The sequence below is a fragment of the Marmota marmota genome, unplaced genomic scaffold (assembly GCF_001458135.2).
Source record: "Marmota marmota marmota unplaced genomic scaffold, marMar, whole genome shotgun sequence".
Lineage (NCBI taxonomy): Eukaryota > Metazoa > Chordata > Mammalia > Rodentia > Sciuridae > Marmota > Marmota marmota.
This window is the reverse complement of record NW_026000068.1, coordinates 2,428,708-2,447,638: the sequence shown is the minus strand read 5'-3', so window position 1 is coordinate 2,447,638 and position 18,931 is coordinate 2,428,708.

Below are 18,931 nucleotides of genomic sequence, written 5' to 3'. Positions count from 1 at the left end.
GGGACGGATGAGCAGTCGCAGGCCAAAGAAACCCCCACCAAACGTCACCGTGGGGAGACGCTGAACACGGGGAAAGAAGGATGGCTTCCCCATGGGGGGACAGCAGAAGCCGCTGTGTCAGAAGGGAACTCAGAGGATGTCTGGCGTGCTGGAGAGAAAGAATCAGCCACCCCCGACTGCCCGTCTGGCCAGAGCTCTCAGAACAGAGGCCAGCTGAGGGGTCACACCCAAGAACCTGCTCCAGCAGGCCCCAAAAGCCTTGCAGGGAAGATTCCCCCAGAGGGGAGGGCGCTTGGAGGGGCACTGGAGCTGAGGACGAGGGAGGAGGACGGGGTGGTCACTTCGGGGCGCGTGGAGGCACTCTTCTCCCCTAAAGTCTTCCAAACACATCTGCCCTTTGAAAGCGAAGCTCATGATGTTTTCTGCTGGGGATCATGGCACCTGCAGATGTCTTAGAGAAACAACCAGAACACAAAGAGAGAAGGCGGAGCCACGTGGTCAAGGAGAAGTACTGAGGCCAAGTGGAGTGCGAGAAACCAATACGTGTGCAGTCTCTGGGAGGTCTCGATTACACACACACACACACACACACACACACATGCATGCACGGACATACAATGTACATGAACCTGTGAATGTTTGTGCATACAACATAGATATAGATACGTAGGATAATAATTGTAGTAGACAAAAAAGAAATTTTTGTAGATGAACTAAAATGACTTCTAAAAATGTTCAAATAACCCAGCAATGCAGGAAAGGGGAAACTGAGGAATGAAAATAAAACAGACTTTACTGAGAGAAAACAGTAAAATCAGGCCAAATCCAAAAATATCAATAACTACCATAATTGTAAATATTCCAAATATAGCAATAGAAAAGATAAAGTTTAGTGCATTGAATTTTTTAAAAATGACTCCTCTCTATCCCATCTGTACCACTCACTGCAAGTACGATGACGTAGACCATTTAAAGGGAAAGGGTGGAAAAAGACATAGTGTGGAAACACCAATCAGAGAAAGCCCGTGCACCTACATCAGTGTCTGAAGAAGATTTCAGAGAAAAGAAAGAGACAACAGCAGACAAGGGACACTGCATATCGTAGAGGAGTCAATTCGCTGATAACGTAGAGCGATGTTAAATATGGATGCCCTGCAGCAAGGGATGCCGAGGGCACTCAGAGCAGAGCAGACGCCATGCAGGTGTGGTTGGCCCTGTCAACACCCCCCTCTGGGATACACGCTGTACCCAGAGAACCATCGAGAACACGGAGAACTGAATGGCAGCCCACCAATGGGACATGGAGGGTCTTCAGGCAGCTCTCCCCCCAGCAGCAGATGCACCTGCTGCTCTCAACAGAATGGTGCATCTTCCTGGGCGGAAGACAGGACTCGGTGAGTGGAAGAGAATAGGACGCTTTACAACAGCAGAATCCACCCCAAAGGCAATTGCAGAAAGCTGATGAGCAGACCTCCAGACTTGTGCAGACGAACCAATCATTCTACACAAGCTGTACGGAAGAGGAACTTCAAAGGACAAAAGATGCATTTTGAATAAAACAAAAATTAAAAATAAGCGACATCAAATTTGCAAGGTGGGCTTGAAGCAGTTTTGGAGGGAAGCCGCACAGTGTATATGAGAAGCTAAAACACTCCCGATAAAGACGCAAGCTTCCTCTCTAAGATGCTAGAGGAAGAAGAGCACAGCCAACACTCACCTACAAATGAAAAACAATAGGGACAAACAGCAGAAATGAAAGAAAATGGAAACAGCAAGAGCAGAGAGGGGATGACAGACACCCAGAGAGGATTTTTTGAAATGATGAAAACGACTGGTGAGCTTCCAGCTAGAGTGATCAAGAAAAACCACGTGGTTGTCAATTAAGAAGGAAAGACCAGGTCCACCTCACAGAAGTGCAGGCAGAAGAGCATCAAGTCCTCACCAAGATCACTCTGAGTGCTCAAAGATGAAAAGCTTTGCTGTGAGCCGAGCCTAGAGAAAGGCCGACAGTGCAGATGGAGAGAGAACCTTGACTCCACGCGCCTGACCGCGGGCTCATGCCCATGTCACACGGGAACACCCAACCAAAAAAATTCCAATAAAAAATGGGAATGGTTTGTAAAGACATTTCAGCAGAGAGAACATGGGGTGTAAGTGAGCACAAGAAGAGGTGCTCATTGTCGTTAGTCAGCAAGGACATACAGAAGGAAGCGTGGTGCACCATCGCACACGTCTGTGTCATGGCTCAGGGCAGGGTAGCTGAGGACGTGCAGTACCTGGAGTGCACTGGAGGCTTCCTCCAGGACTCCGCTTCCCCTGGAGGACGGGTCGCAGGGTCTTATCAAGACAACCATGTCACCCAGGAGCCACAGAGTTGGGGGGTGATGCTGGAGAAATGAAAACTTGGGTTCACACAGCAGCTTCATCTGTCACCACCTAACAGAGGGCAGACCCCAGGCCCTTGGCCAGGCTAGTGCATTTGCCAGCCGAGGTGCGCCTGTTCCTCAGAACACCACCCAGCGATGAAAGGGGGCTGCCACTCTGCACCATGTGACAGTCTCTCAAAACCAAGGTGCCGAGGGGAGAAGCCAGCATGGAGAGTCTCACAGGCCACAATTCCATTTATACCTGCATGATGCCCCCCAGTGGACACCACTCTAGTGGAAGGTGCACAAGGTCAGGGCGAAGAGGAGGAGCAGCTCCAGGGGACAGAGGGCACGAGGTGGCACCTTCTGTGTGGTGAAGGGGGACTTCACAGTCTTGCCTGGTGTGCAAGCAAGGCCCAGCTTGGCTGAGGCGTCTCAACATGAAAGTCAAGGGGAAGCTCCAATGGCTAGGAACGACTGGGTAGGTCTTATCATGCCCCTCCCCACAACACCAAAGTAAACACTGCAGCTGCACGACCCTCACAGTCGTCACGATATTACAGGAAATTGATCAATTATAGAACCATGGGTTGCATCTCATCTTGCATCAGATTTCCCTGTGGTACAAATGAAGGGAATAGACAGCGAGAGACGAGCCACTTTGCAGGATCACAGGAGGTTTTCTCTCGCCTTTTTCCAGGATTGCTACAATGATGGGATATCACGTTAACCTGTGCAGAGTCCTTGGATAAATATAGACTGTTAGACTTCACTGTTACTCACACAGCACACAGTGAAACTCAGGCAGGAACACTCGGAGACATAAAGGGCGTCCTGTACATTAAGGATCTCCTGACTTCTGCAGCTTCTCCACGTCACAGCCACAGAGCTGTGGCTCACCATGAAGTGGCTGCTAGCAGTGACCCAGGGGAGAAACGCAGGCAAGCTCTGCTCGAGCCAGGGGACCTGGGTTAGTAATTCTACAACAGGTGTTCTTGGCAGAAATGATGACATCTGGGCCAGCTGAAGTCACATTTCTAAATCTAAAGATTTATCCAGGAATAGAACATAATTTGATAGATTTCACCTCCTAAACCTCCTTCCATTCCCTCCTCCCACCCCTCACTCCACCACAGTGATCTCCTTTCTACTCCTTTTTACTTCCACTACCTCCTTTTAAATTTTTTTTTCCTTTTCTCCTCTGGCTTCCACACATGAGAGAAAACGGAGACCCTCAACTTTCTGAGTCTGGCTTATTTTGCTTAATGTGATGTTCTTAAGCTCCATCCATTTCCCTGCAAATGACAGTTTCTTTCTTTGTTGTGGCTGAATAAAACTCCAATGTGTATATTCTCCTTATCCATTTATCTGTTTACTGACACTGTTATACCACCCCGTGGTGTTTTTCTGAAAGAATTAAAGTCACATACTTTAGAGATGCAAGCATCCTCACGTTTACCCACTGGGTATTTACTTCTCCTGTAGAAGACAAAGGGGCAGGGTAGTGTCAAGTTGCAATAATTTATTCATCAGTTCAACACCCACAGTGCCTCAAAAATCCCTGTATTACAGAATTCCCCATTAGTCTTTGGGAGATGGTGCAGTTAGCCTTAGTCACAGTGCACCTTGCATGGTGACACCTCAGGGGCAGACCTGAGATGGAAACATTTTCTAAGCACAAAACCACCAGTGGCCACAGGGCTGCATTGCTCCTTAGAAGAGCAGTCCTGGGTGGTGGCAGTGAAGTTGTGCTTGGAGGTGTGTGTGTGTGTGTGTGTGTGTGTGTGTGTGTGTGCGTGTGTGTGCGTGCCTGTCGTGAGCACAGAAATGCCACACGTTTGTAACTGCACACCACTCCTGCTGTCTGGAAATCACAGATCCAGAGCTGGAGACCAAGACACAAAAATAAAAATTAATTCAGATCACCAGAATCAAAGAAAGCACAGAAAAGCATCTGTGTGGGCCAGAGGCTAAGTCCATAAAAACAAGACCAAACAAACCAAGCCACAGACGCACAGCCCCCAGAGCATGCATTTGAGCATCTGGGGGAGCTCCGCGTGGTGGCGGAGGACAGCTACTGAGGTACAGGCGTTTGTGACCTTTCCAGCCCCATCTTCCCCTCGGTCTTGCTGGTGTTCGGTTTAACAAGAGCAGTGTTGTGACCCATAATTGTGGCAGATCCTCAGCAGGCTTCGAGGGCTTTTAGCACTGCAGAGCCCAGCAGCCTCCATCTGCTGCAGCCTCCTGTGCCTCCCAGGGGGCAACCTGGCTAATTTTTCAGTCAATTAGCAGAGGGCTGCTTTTGTTCTGCCGCCCGCCCCCTGGGCTCTGCTTACCCCGGGAGCCCTGTGTTCAGATGGGGCAGGTTGAAGAAGCATATTGTGTCAGTTTTTTCCGTGACCCTGTGACATTGTCGGGCAAACGTTATCTCTGCCATCTCGGGGATTTGTGGAAAAGCGCAGGGCAGCTACACTGTCACTGTTGTGTCTGAGCGTGAGGGCGTGCATTGGTGTGGCCAGGGAGGCCATGAATGAACTGTTTTGAATAAACCAGACATTTTGTGACCTGCCATGTCCACTGTCAAGTTTATTTATTTTTTATACAGTCAAATTAACTCGGATCCTAAATCATACCTGATGTAGAATAGCCCTGGGAAGGAAAGGGTTGATCCGTTCAAACCTGCTGGAAGTGGTTGAGTCCTGTAGGGACTTTGATCTTGCCTTGGGACGATCTGCACAAGAGGGTATCTCTCTATAAAGTCCTCTGGGAATCCAAGAGACTCTGTCACCTCTTGACTCAGCTTCCCCAGAGCAAGAACAGAGAACTGAACATGGCAGGGGCCAGGCGGCGTGGAGAGGGCTCTCTCTCCCGGCTCCTTCCTCCCCTCCCGTGTGCACCCTGCTTCTGCTGGGTGGCTCTGAGCACCCTCCTGCTATGGGAGGCCATGCCGCACCACTGGTTGCTGTCCTTTCTGTTGGACGGATTGGAAACCATTGTGAGGTTCCCCCGGTGACGTTTTCCCAATCACCTGCCAGGTAAGGAGTTCAGGGTCTTAGCCGGCCATTCTCCAGCACCAGGCACCAGGGATCCTTCTGGGCTTACCACACTCGGGCAGGGGCTGCTGGTTCTGGCAGAGCCTGTGATCCTAAAGCATACCTCATTTTCCACCAAAGTAAAAACTGTCTTTCCTTCTGTTAGGATTTAAAATGATCGGAGTCCAAGTGTGGCTTCTCCTTTGTGGGAGGAAACATTTCCAGTGGCAGCCCAGCCCCTTGTGTCTCCTCTGTCGCAGGAAGTGCAAGGCCTCTCTGGGAGCTTGTGGTGGTGTCTGCCTGAGCACCCTCATGAGACACTCAGTGACCGGAGACTGAGGTGGGCCGGAACTCCTGCTCCTTCTGGGCCAGACCCCCTCCGGCCTCTCGTGCTGGACTTCGGCCCTGGTATGAGCGTGGTGGGCTCCTGGTGCTGAGGTGCTCCTCGGCACCCTGTTCACCCTCTGCAATCCCCCTGGAGGGCATCCTGCAAGCTGGGCCCCCTCCCCTTCCTCTGCCCAGCCTCTCAATCACATCTTCCTGTGGTTAATAAACATACTTTTTCTCCACGTTGAGCAATAACATCTTCACTGGGTCTGAGCTGGGGTTAACAGATTTCTGGAAATTTCATGGCGTGACAGCCTGTCCTGCGTAATCCCCTCAGCGCCCTGCGTTCCGGGGCAGAAGTGATCCTAGGTGTCACTCTAGAAGCACACTTGTGTCACTGTCGCTGCGCATGGGGCTGTGTTTACCCCTAGGCCCAGCTCCCTCTTTCACGGCTTTTAAAACGATAGCGTTTGGCAAAGCCAGCTCCAGCAGAAGGACCCTCCTTCCTCAGAGGTGACAAAGGGGGCCACCAGGGGCCTGACCAGAGCAACCTATCATGGCACTCTTTACAGGTAATGAGGGCTCCCTCATCTTCACAAGCCCCATGCCACTGGAGGCAGAGGGCTGTCTACTTAATTATGCAGTCCACAGAGGGCTTCAGCTGCGCCGGCCGGCCCAGGGTTCTCCCGCCCCCTGAACAAACATCGATCGCTGGACAGCCCATGGGGCCCTGAAGCCCAACAAAGATAATGCAAAGGGAGCACTCAGGTTGGCCACTCTGAGAGGACGGTGAAGGAGAGGGAGGTGGAGTGGCAAGACAGAGAAGTGTGGGATAGAGGGGCACAGGGCCTCGGGAGACGGCCAAGGCAGCAGTTGGGGCAGCATCTGGGTAACAGGGATCCCCGAGTTCCTTCTGTATGAGAGCCATTTACACTAACTGGGGTGGAGGGTGGGGAGGGAGCAGAAGCCCACAGGAATACTAGGGTTCAGTCACCCAGAAAAAAGCAAAGGAAGAAAGCAGAGGAGTTGGCACCCAGGCCACACCCACCATCCCCAGCCCTGCCGAGTGGAGGAGGATGGCCTCGCACACCTGCCCTGGCTCAGTGCAGTGTGACCTGTGCCGAAGCCCTGTCCTTGATGCCCAGCTGCAACAATTCAGGACAAAGGGCCATGGGAGCTGCCCACAGGCTGGCCACAAGTCCTGGCCCTCCCTGGCCTCCTGGTTCTTCCATTCTGCCTGCCTGTTGGCACCCCACCATTGTGGGGAGCAGGCTCTGTGCTCCTGTCTGAGAAGACGGGGTTCTGCTGAAACCTGCTGTTGGGGTCCTCCAGCTCCGAGTGCGCCTGAGCAGCTCCCCCTGAACAGGCTGATCTTGGATTTGAAGATCACATGCCCCTTGTCCTAACACGCTGGGGAGGGCTGCAGTCCTCCAGACTCGTGCCCCGGGTCCTCCTGGCCGAAGGTGGGCACCACGTGCAGCCCTCGCCTCCTTACTGTGCGGCCCAGCCTGCTGTGTCCTTGCCTCCTGAGCTCGTGGAGGACTCTGTGGGTCCTCAGAGAGTGTCCACCGGTGCACTGTGCCATCCCCTCTGTCCTGAGCCCTGAGTCCTGTTCCTCTGAAGTCAGCCCGGCCCTTGTTGGCTGCCACTGCCACTCTGTGCTCTTGATCAGGGTCCTGCCATTGAGTGCCACCCAGGGAGAGGGGCCCAGCAAGACTTAAGAAGCCAGCGCTGACATTTGTGGGCGGCTCTGGATTTCATAAACCCAACAGAGACACAAGGAACAAGAGCAGCCGAGGTGGCACCAGAACAGGGCCACTGCCTGGCACACTCCCTGGGGCCGGAGCACCTGGAGGGAGGGCCAGCCATCCTCACCCATCCTCCCCTCCTCAGGAGCAGACGAAGAACCTATTCTCCAAAAATTGAGGTAAAACAAATCATTTACCGAGAGCAATTCAGTGTATTTAACATGCAAGATACATAAGCTCCACCTCCATCAAGTTCCAAGACCCTTCCCATCATCCAGAAACACATCCTCTTCCAATGAAGCAGTTTCTCCCCCCTCCTCCCCACCCCAGGCCCCTGGTGCCCACTGACTGCTTCCATCCCTGTGGATTAGCAAACCCAGCATCATGCAGTCTGTGGCCCTTGGTGTCTGGCCATCCTTGCTCAGTGTCATATTTTTGACACTTATCCTGGTTAAGCATGTGTCAGGACTTTGTTCATTTTATGTGTGGATTCTCTTGTGATGTGACATGTTTTGTTTACATACTCCTTGGGTGATGGGCAGTCTGGTTGCTTATTTCCCTTGACTGCTCTGAATGATGCTCTGAGCACTCTTGTGGGGATGTTGGTTCCAGTGTCTGCTTTGGATTCTTGGGGTATGCCTCTAAAGAACCCTGAGGAACCTGAAATCCAGCACTGATGACCTCTCCCTTGCAGCTCTGGGAAAGGAGAATGTGCTCCAGTCTTGTTCCTGAAGCTCAGGTAAAGGACGATTGGCCCTGATGCAGCCATGCAGGGTGGCTTGGCCCTGCCGCAGTCTGGCTGGGCACAAATCAGGAGCCACTCAAGCAGGAACAAACTTTATTTCCGAACTCCCGGGAACGCCACCCAGGCGGCTTTTCCGAGACACACCACACACCAACGGGAACTCCCTCCACCAGCACTTCACCCACCAACGCGAACTCCCCAGCAATCCCCGCGAGAGCTCAACCGGAACTCAACGGGAACTCCGCGAGAACTCAAAAGTACTGGCCAAATGCCAGGCGCCATCCTGACTCGGCTGTGGCTCTCAGCATGGCCCTGTTTTGTATCAGCTTCAGCCATGGTTTCCTGGTTCCCTCGGGGCCAGGACCAGGTAGGGGCCTGTGCACGGCATGGTCACCTAAAATGTTGGGCAGGGCTCGTGGGCAGGCTCCGTGACTTGAACATCACCAGGGGCTGGGTGCTACGCTTTTCAGGCTGTGGAACTGGAGCCCATAGGAAAGGCAGAGAAGCCCACCTGTTTTACAGCTAAGAACCATCAGTGCAGAGTGAGTGCATCAGGACAAAACGCCTGGCCCCCGGGATGGCTGTCTAGTCGGCTAGGCTGACATAACATTATTTGCACTGTGGTTTTTAAGTCATTTAAAAATTTCCCACAATCTAAAGGATTTTGTGGAGTGGTTTATTTAGTTGATTTTCCCCCTGATGGATAGAATTATAGCATTATTTATCATAAAAATCACAACTCTAGCCAATTTAATTTTTCATGCTGTGATTAGATTTTAACAGGTGTCTGTAAAATTCAAACTTTCATGCCTTTGAATGCTGAAGATTGAACTATTGTGCTTAGCGGCTCTATCAAATGGGACATTGCTTTCCCAGCCATTGAGGAGGGCCTGCTGTGTTTAGGCTGTGTCCCGTGGAGATCAACGCCAGCACTCTCCTGCAGAAAGAGAGAGAGGTAGGCTACGCAGAGTGTGGAGACAGCCTCGAAGATGATTTCCAACCAACAGGCTGGAGTTTGTGCTGCCACGTGAGTGCCATCCCACCCTGATGGCTCCGGGGTGGTCCCTGCCTTGCTCCAGTGTCAATGCTCAATCCTTCAAGGTACTCCCAGCAGCCTCTTGGGATTGTCGTCGATTCCACATCATTTGGATAGATTTGGCATTGGCCAGTGTCTGTCCTTGAAGAATATTTGCAGATATCTCCAATTTAAGGAGGATGAAAGAAGAGCTGGAGTGATCAGATAGAACGTGTGAGTGTGAGTGTGTGTGTGTGTGTGTGTGTCTGGGCGTGAGTGCTCTGTGTGGGAATCTGTATGTGCGCCTGTGTGTGTCTTTGGGAGGAAAAGGCCAAGGGGTGAAATCATGGCTCTACTTTTCTGCAGTTTCCTCCTCTGCACAGGGACCCAGCATTGCCATCTGAGCATGGTCATCAAGAAGAGATGGATCCATGGAGGCCCCAGAAGCCCCACGTCCTCAGCTCTGGCACCGAGAAGCCTTGCGCACAGTAGGGATCAGTAAGAACTTGTGGAGTGAATGAGCAATTGAGCATGGAGGAAACTGTGAGCTGGAGCACGAGGAAGGGACAGAGGGCTGCCGCGCATTCTCACCACTGAATCTGTGCTTCAAAGCCCAGTCTCAGTAGGAGAGGGTGCAGCTCTGTGCAGACAGGGTCATCATCCTCAGGCCTTGCCAGGAGCCGAGCACGCTGGGTGACAAGCAGCACAACCCCAGGAAGCACGACAACCAGCGCGTTAGTGAATGCTAGATTTCAGATTCAGCTGTACAGGATAAGACATTCAAGCTTAAAAAACAGAGCTAGCTTATTTTTATTTAATTCAGTATTTTTTTTTAAGAATCCAGTCCAAAGCAGGGCACATACTTATAATCCCAGGAGTTAGGGAGGCTGAGGAGGGTGATGGTGAGATGGAGGCCAGCCTGAGCAACTTGGTGAGAAGGTTGTATGGAGCTCAGTGGCACAGTGCCTGGGGTTAGCCCCCAGTGTCACAAAATACCAGCAACAGTAACAGACACCCCCACCATGGAGAATACAGGACAAAACCCCCCAGTCCCCTCCCTCAGGAGGCTCAGATTACAGGGGAAGCCGCACACCATCCCCTCGTCCCAGGACCTTCCCATGGATTTCGTGAGGAAGGAGCCTGGGGCGTCTGCTCCCTGTGAGAGCCTCCTCGTGTGTGCAAGCCCATGAGGACATCAGGCTCACAGGAGGTGAAAACGTGTGTCACAGACATGGCCACCTAGAAATAAAGAAGCACGGAGACAATAAGAATTCCTAAGAAGAGGCTGCCCGTCCACCTCCTCCAACAGGATCGTTGTGGTGCTTTGGGGAAAAACTGTGCTTTAGCCCTAAGTTTTGTAACTTGCTATTACCAAGTGAAGACAGAGAGTCTCCACGTGAAATTAGAAAGAGATGAGGAGCTGTCCTCCTCCTGTGCCTCCTTTCTTGGTCTCACGCGGAGGCTTTCAGTGTCTGGTGCAGGTATTCACCTCAGAGCTGAGCAGGGCCTGGCCCCACCTTGCAGCCGGCCCGTCTCCACACGACCACACTCAGCCACAGCAGAGCAGAGGGGTCACAACACCAGGGAGAGCACCACAAGCCGCTGTACGAGGAACAGGGTACACACCGGTGAGCACACGTGTGTGTGCATGGAGTGCGTGTGTGCCTGTGTGTGCACAGGTGGGGTGCCACACGGGTTGAGTAGGGCATTACGGTATACCTCGCAGCCGAATCACCCAGGCCCGGAGCTCAATGCACTCCTCTGCAGGCCTGTTCCACCCACCGCCTGACCCACCCGCCTCAGCTTGGCCCCTCCTCTACTGATCTTCCTTTCATTTATTTATTTTTGATTGGGCACTGCACAATGTAAAGCCATTGTTGACCACTGAGAGTGTGGACCATGCGTGACACAGGGGACACTCGGCTCAATCTGAACAGCTGCAAAGGTCATGGCTGTGGACTGTATGGGTGAAGCTCCATGCCCAAGTGACTCTGCCTGGACCAAGGTTAGCAAGGATAGAGCAGGACCTAATCAGATGGCTCTCCTGTCCTTCTAAGAAGAGCAGAGGTGTGCAAGTGTTCTCTGGGCTACGTGAGGAAAAGGTGCAAGTTCAAGCCAAGAAGAGAGGCTTCGCAGCAACCTAACCCTGCTGGACCCTTGAACCGGACTTCCAGTCCCAGAGCCATGAGAAACCAACCACCCACGTGTGGCCTCTTCTTATGACAGCCCTCATAGACTCAGACTGCCCACCGGGTAGAGGACGTGGCTACTCCAGAGGCTGCTATAGACGCCCAGGGGTGTACTCAGAGAGGACTCCCCTGCAGATGAGCCGTCCTGTACTTCCTGAGCTGCAAGTTGCTTTTGCATGTGTGTCACTCTGAGAGTGACTCTCTAACACATCCCAGGAAGAGCTCCTGTTCCTGGCCCCTTGAGAGGATCCAGTATTGTGGCATCAGCCTGCAGCTGCCATTACACAATACGCTACCAAGACCACCTTGCTCTCTCTGCACCATGAAGAGGGTGACATTTTGAGAAGCTGTGGCCTCTTTGAGGACCTGTCATGTGAAGGTGAGGTGCAGGCCATGGGAAGCAGGCACTGGTTGAAGGTGACAGTGTTCCCAGTGTTCCTCTACGGGCCCCGGGAAGCCCTGGCGCCATTGATCAACACTGAGAGAATACTTCTAGTCACAGAGAGAGCATCCTGCCATTGCGCAGGTGCCTGGGGGTTTGACTCAGGATGAGTGACTGTTAGGTACAGTTGGCCAGCCCTTCAGAGGTAAGGTTTTGCCCCGTATTCTTATTTTAATAGACAAACTCCCTAATGTATTGCCTCCTGTCCTGTCTATTTGGGGAGGAGGAAGCCTGGGCCTCCCTTTTGCTGGGCTCCCACACCCCCATGGTAAAGCTAAGGCATAGCTCTATAGCTGATACCTACCTACTGGTTCATGGTTGCAGCTGTCTGCAGTCAGAAGGTTGTGGACAGTTCTTTTATTAATTTATTCAAATTGGAATCAAACTGGTTCTTGTTGTTGCCTAATGATCTATTTATTCCCAAGAGTAGGTGTGCATCAGCTTTGTGGCAGTATTTGAATACAAGTACGAGCTTCCACGGAACCACAGGGTCAGGATTGACGTGTTCTGTGGGACAGGGAAAGAGGCGCATCTGACCAAAGGGCAATCGGCACAAGACACAGGGCTCAACCGTGAGAAACGCCTGAGTGAATGAGGTGGGTGGCCCTGCTAATAACAGGGAGGGCGAAGGGGGCCGGCTGGGCCTGGAGTGGCCGTGGGGGTGGCAGGGGGAGACCCGCTCTGCTCAGGGTGGTGTGAGGGTAAAATCACTGCTGATCTGGCAAAAGCACGTTGAATAATAAAATTGAAGAATGAGAAGAGCCAGATCAAGGAGAAAAGACGGGCAGAGAATGTTGAGGATGTTCGGTGTAAGCTGAAGCACCCAGGAAGAGAGAGGAGGAGGGAGAAGGAGAAACAGAGGGAATTCTCCTTTTTTAGCCAAGCACCAAGGCATTCTGAATTCAGGGACAAAGGGTAGAGAAAAGGAGAAGATGGCACCAGGTTCCAACTGTCCATGGCCACTTCAGTGTGGTCTGTGGGGCGCTGGGAGCAGGCGTCCTGGACCTTCAGTGCACTGGAACAGTCTTCTGTTTCGTATGACGCATGGGGTGCCCTGGGGGGATGAGGGGTCCCCAGCCCACGGTGAGCCTCAGCACAGAGGAGGAGGACTGGGCTGCGGTGCCAGACAGCTGTTGGGTAGTGGGGGAACACACCCCCTGGTTTGAGTGGCAGGACAGAGTTTTCTCCTTGTGCATGTGTGGCCCCAGGAGCACCCCAGCACTCTCACACCATTGCACGCTCAGTAAGTAGGAAACACCCTTCACCCTATTCTCCTTGAAGATCATTGAACATGTGTGTTGACAATCTGGCTTTGAGGAAGACCCTATGGATGAAGGGGTTCAATAACTGGAAAGGCAGGGACAGTCAGTTAAGGTGGCGTCCCACCACTAAGTGTGGAATCCGTGGGCACACTCACACATCTTGTTAGAACATGAAGGCGTGTCTTTTCAATAGCGGGAAGTCGGATTCAGCTCATCCAGGAACAATACTTGAAGACTGACCATGCCACTTGGGCCTTTGGCTCGTGAACCTGTATGACTTTCATTTAATACTATTGTGTTGCTAGATGATTTTGAGGCTTCCAATGAATGGGTTTATGTAATAACAATAAATTTCTGTGGGAAACAGGCTTTAACAATAGTCACTAACAATGTGTGCCAAATGGATGTCCATCTGCCATGGACATGGTCTCTCAGGCCCATACTGGAGGCCTTCCAGGAGTGGGGGCAGTGGTGTTGGCCCTGGGGTCTGCCTTGTTTCTGCATCTGGGGACCCAGATCCTTGATTTAGATAATGTTCATGTGCACCCACCCAAGTCTTGTGGTGTTTAAATACTCAGTAGTCACCTGAGGCAAGACCCCTTGTTTTTAGGAAGGAGATGGAGCCACACCACTGTGCCCTTGAGAGCCCAGGGACACCTGCTGAACTATGTCACTGCACTGTGCTCCAGTGCCCCAGACAGGGATGCCCCGTCCGTCTCCTCCTCTCCTAGGGGTGGATCTGGAGGTTCTGGTGTGTTTGTTCAGGTGTCCAGTGGAGTAAAAGCACTGGTGATTTTAAAAGTTAAAAAAAAAAAAAAAAGAAGAAAAAGAAAAAGGTTGATTTTTTTGACTTTGGAGAAAACTTTTCTATTAAAAAGTCTGTTTTGGTCAGCTATTTCACTGCTGTGACCAAAAGATCTCTCAGCACAAGTAGAGCAGGGACAGTTTCTTTGGGGACTTACAGTTTCAGAGGTCTCCGTCCATGGAGGGCCAACTCCATCCTGCAGGCCGGAGACAAGGCAGGGTGTTATTGCAGAAGAGTGTGACCAAGGAAGCAGCCCAGAACACGGCTCCAGGAAGCAGGGAGAGTTCTACTCACCAAAGGCAAAATATCACCCCAAAGGCACACCCCCAGAGACCCTGCTCCTCCAGCCACACCCCACCTTCCTACAGTCACCATCTGGTTAATCCCTGTCACGGGATTGATTCAATGACCAGACGAAGGCTCTCATAACCCAATCATGTCACCACTAAACTTTCTTGAATTGTCTCACATGAGCTTTTGGGGGACACCTCACATCCAGACCATAGCAAAGCGTATCCCCAAAAAATGCCAAAGATTTTCATGATAGAGCAGATACCACTTTCCCAGGGCAACCTGGACTCACTTCTGGGAAGCCATGGTGTGTGCCACCATGCAGCAGGAGGCTGTTGACAGGGACAGTGTGGAGATAAAGCTCCAGGCAGGAAGCACAACCGGGCCTGGGTGGACTTTTCAGAAAGACAAGACGTGCCAACAGCAAAGAGACACTGGGAGGTGGGAATCAGGATTCACACCAGCAATGATGCCCGAGGGCACCTGCGCTTCCTATGGGAAGGACTCTGGCTGGACCTGGGGCTGTCCTGGCCTCTGCCCGCTGTGCTGGCCCTCCCAGTGCCTCAGATCCTGCACAGGCTGCCCTACAGCAGAAGCCACACAGCTGAAGGCAGACTGCACCTGCGAGAGCGTGTGAAGGGCAGGTGGAAGGGTGACCAAGAGAGGCCATCTGTTCCACCGCTGCCGGGTCCCTCTGATCAGAGAACAGGGCAGAAGGTGAACTTTTGCATTTCCTCTCTCTCTGCAAGAACTTCACCGTTGAAAGCACACGCCCATCCTTTTCTACCTCCTGTTTTAAACTAAAATTCAGTCTGTTGGGAGGATGGCAGGTGGGAAGAGAGGAGGAACCAGGTGCAGGGTTCTGCCTGTGCCTGTCACGCGTGTCTGGCCGGTCTCTGTCGTTTGGGTGCATGTGCGTGTGTGCTGGGGGGTGAGGAAGGTTGGGAAGCCCCAAGCACTACACAGCTGTGACCTCACTCCTGTGCCCTGAGAGGGGGCAGAGCCAGATGGCCCTGGGGCTTGGCTAAAGGGAAGGCGGGTCACTGGAACCTGAGCTCTGGACAAGAGCTTCTGGGAAGGAGGTGGAGCAGACAGAGCCAGCTGCTCCGGGGACCACGTGGTCCAGCAAAAAGAGGTGGCCACTGGAGAGGACCTTGTTCTGGGACGGCCACCTGTCTATCCTCTCAAGTCCTAGTCAGAGCAGGGCCTAATCCTTCCCCAGGAACCAGGGATGGGCAGAGTCCCAGGAGTCAGAGGGCAGAACCTCATTCCATTCAAATGACACGACCTTAGAGACATACCTCACCAAAAAGTGTGATCATGCTTTATATACAACCAGAGGTACGAAAAACTGTGCTGTATGTGTGCAATGAGAATTGTATTGCATTCCACTGTCATTTATTTTTTAAAAATAAAATAAAATAAATTTAAAAAGGAGGCAAGCATGTGTTAACTTACGCATGCTCACTAATGCACACATGCCCACACAGACACGCACGGGTACAGACACACTCACAGATGGACACACAGAGCAGCCTTGCACGCAAATGAAGTGTGCACCTCAACTGCAGGCTCACTGGGGTGGATTCAGCGTTACACCAAGAACTAGGAAGTCTCTAAGCCTCAGAAGAACTTCCACCATAAAAACCTGCCCCTTGCTGGGGTGCCTGGTGTGGCCTGCACCCCTGGCCTTCACACAGGTGCAGGTGGGCCCTCCTCTGGGCTTGTGGGTCGCTTTACCTTTACCACATAGATATGTCAAGATCCGTTTGTTGACTCTACATCGGTGAATTCATGGGCTGGGCTGTTCCAAAGGCTGCTGGACTGCTGTGGACACAGTCGTATCAGACGGTGATGTGCTTGGCTGGGCTGTTCCATGTGCCGCTGGATGACTGTGGACACAGTCATATCAGACGGTGGTGCACTGGGGTGGGGTTTCTCACGGTAGGCACCTAGGACTGTGCTCTGGGTACAAGATGGCTGTCCATGCAGATGCAGCCAGACTGAAGTTGGGCCAATTCATGCTCCAAACAAGATGGACACAAGCGTGCCCCCACTGGCCCCACTCTTGCCAGCACAGGATGTTTGGTCTTGACCTCCATTGCTCTGTCACTCTGGTGAGTGTTCTAGTGGCAGCATGGCTTGTGGTCAGTTTGCATGTCACTAACACGTCTGTTAGTGGCCTGCATCCTTCACAGTTCACGACCATTTGGATATTGTCTCTTATGAGATGACGTCAGATATTTTGTCCTTAAAACCAAATTGGTAGGGTCTTATTTGGTGGTAGTTGTTGATTTTCAGGTTCTCTGTCTTTCTGCACACACACACACACACACACACATACACACACAGAGAGAGACAAGGATCTCGTTCTGTGTTCAAATAAATGCCTTTTCCTATTCTGGGCTTGCCTTTTAGTCTCTGTAGTGAAATATTTCCAAGAACAGTGTTTTTCATTTTGATAAAATACAAATCAGTGGTGTTTTTATATTTTTATGTCTTTGCCTAAAATAACTTGGCTCCCCCAAAGATGTGAAGATAGTGTGCCATGTTTCTACATGAAGCTTTGTTATTCTACTCTTCTTAATTCTATGGCTTAGAAAAATAAGGTGTTTTGTATATGAACCTTGTATCCAGTAACCATGTAAAATTCACTTGTTCATTTCAGCAATGTGTTGTGGATCCCTTTGTATTTTCCGTATTCACAATTGAACCTTTCACAAAAATGATTTGCCTATTGCTGTGCAAACTTTCTGTTTTTATCTTGTTTTTTTTTTTTTCAGCATTGAGCTGTGATTTCCATAATAATGTTGATGAGCAGGATGATGGATGACCATCTTGTGTTTATCCCATCTTGGAGGAGAAATGTTTCATATTTGCCATTCAGAAATCAGTTAGCTGTTAGTATTTCACGGCTCCTTGACATCAGGTTGCGGTGGTGTCCTCCATTCCAAGGGGGTTGGAGTCTGCCTCATGGCTGGTTGCAGATAGTCAGCTGTTATTTTTTTTCTTCTTTTTGATAATAAGATGAATAACTTTACATGCTGTTTAATTTAAATGAATCTTACATCCTTGAAAAATATGCTTCACATGATTATTTTATTCATTTTGTTAGCATTTTGTTTAGCATCGTTGTCTCTGTGCTCCTAAGACAGACTGGCCTCTGGTTTCCCTTCCCTTTAATGCCATTAGCAGGTTTGGGCATCAGTGACAGTTATGCTGACCTCAGAAGTCATTTCCCATGTGTTTCTGCTTCCTCTATTTCCTAAAAAGAGGATGGATTTCACATCATTTCATTCATAAACAACTGGAAGAGCTCCGTATTGACAACTTCTGAACCTGTAGATGTTTTCATGGAGATTTAAAACCAGATTTAAAAACATCTTATCAAAATTAACACAGAAACTAGCAAAAATTATTCATATATATATATGAAATTTGTTCATTTCCTCTAAACTGTCAAATCTAGCATAAATTAGTACAATGTCTTTTAATTACTGTGACATTTTTGTAGTGCCTAAGGGATTTATTGTGATATCTGCCTTCATTCTTTAGGCTGACCATTTGTTTATTTCAAATCTCTCTGGTAGCATTTATTTGTTTTATTAATCTTTTTAAAGATGCACCTTGAGACCCTGTTGACGTTCTCTCCTGAATGGCAGTTTTTCATCTCTGTGGCTTCTGCTTTTTCTTTTATTTACTTATCAATATTTTCCATCTTATTGAGTTGGTATCCCACATCATTAATTTTATGAATATCTTCTTTGCCAGTATAGACTCTTGAAGGTATCAGTGTCTCTCTCTATGTGGCAGCTTAGTACATCCAATCAGTTTTTCCTATGTGTATATTCAGTACATTTAAGATCAAAATAATTTCAATTTTCCCTTCCGATCTCTTTTTTTACCTGGGTTTGTTTGAAAAATGTTTTTTGATTTTTGCAAGGTCATGGAATTTGTTTTGTCTTAGTTATTGATTTCCGGTTTGTACTTCTTTCCCACAGCACAGCCCTGTGTGCTCAGCCTCTGACCTGTGCTGGCTCTTGCTTTCTGTCCCTGTGTGCTTTCATTCTGCACGCAGTGAGGACGGTCTCTGCAGTGTGTTGGGCTTGCTGTCTGCTCACGCTCCTGTCCCCCTTCCTGAGTCAAGGAATGAGGAAGCTGTGCTAAGTTCGCCCCAGTATGATGGACTTTCCTTTTCTCCATTTAGTCCTCTCAATTTCCACACTAACGACTTTGAGGCTATGTGTTCAGGAGCCTAGGAGTTCAAGGCTGTTTCTCTGTCCACCTCACCCATTGTCTCCTAAGGTGTACCTGTGTCTAGAAGCACTTTGATTGTTGAAGTCACCCTTGTCTGTTGTCACTGGCACTGCCTGGTTTATATTTCTCCCACTGTTCAATGCCTGCACACCTGTGTTTAGTGGTGTGTGTGTGAAGAGCTGATGTCCACACCTTGCTTTCCCTCCCCACACCCTCCTCTCTCCCTCACCCTGGCCACTTCCCACAGGGGTCTCCCACAGAACACCCCCTCAGGCACCCGGTGCCCTTCCCCATCATGCTCACCTCTGCTCTCCAGGCTGCCAGGGTCTCTGCACCATCAGGGCTCCATCTAGTACCAGGCTCTGTGAGCGGAGACTGTCTTTCTTTGTTCCCTTTCTCTCTCTCTCTCTCTCTCTCTCTCTCTCTCTCTCTCTCTCCTGTCTCTTATACAC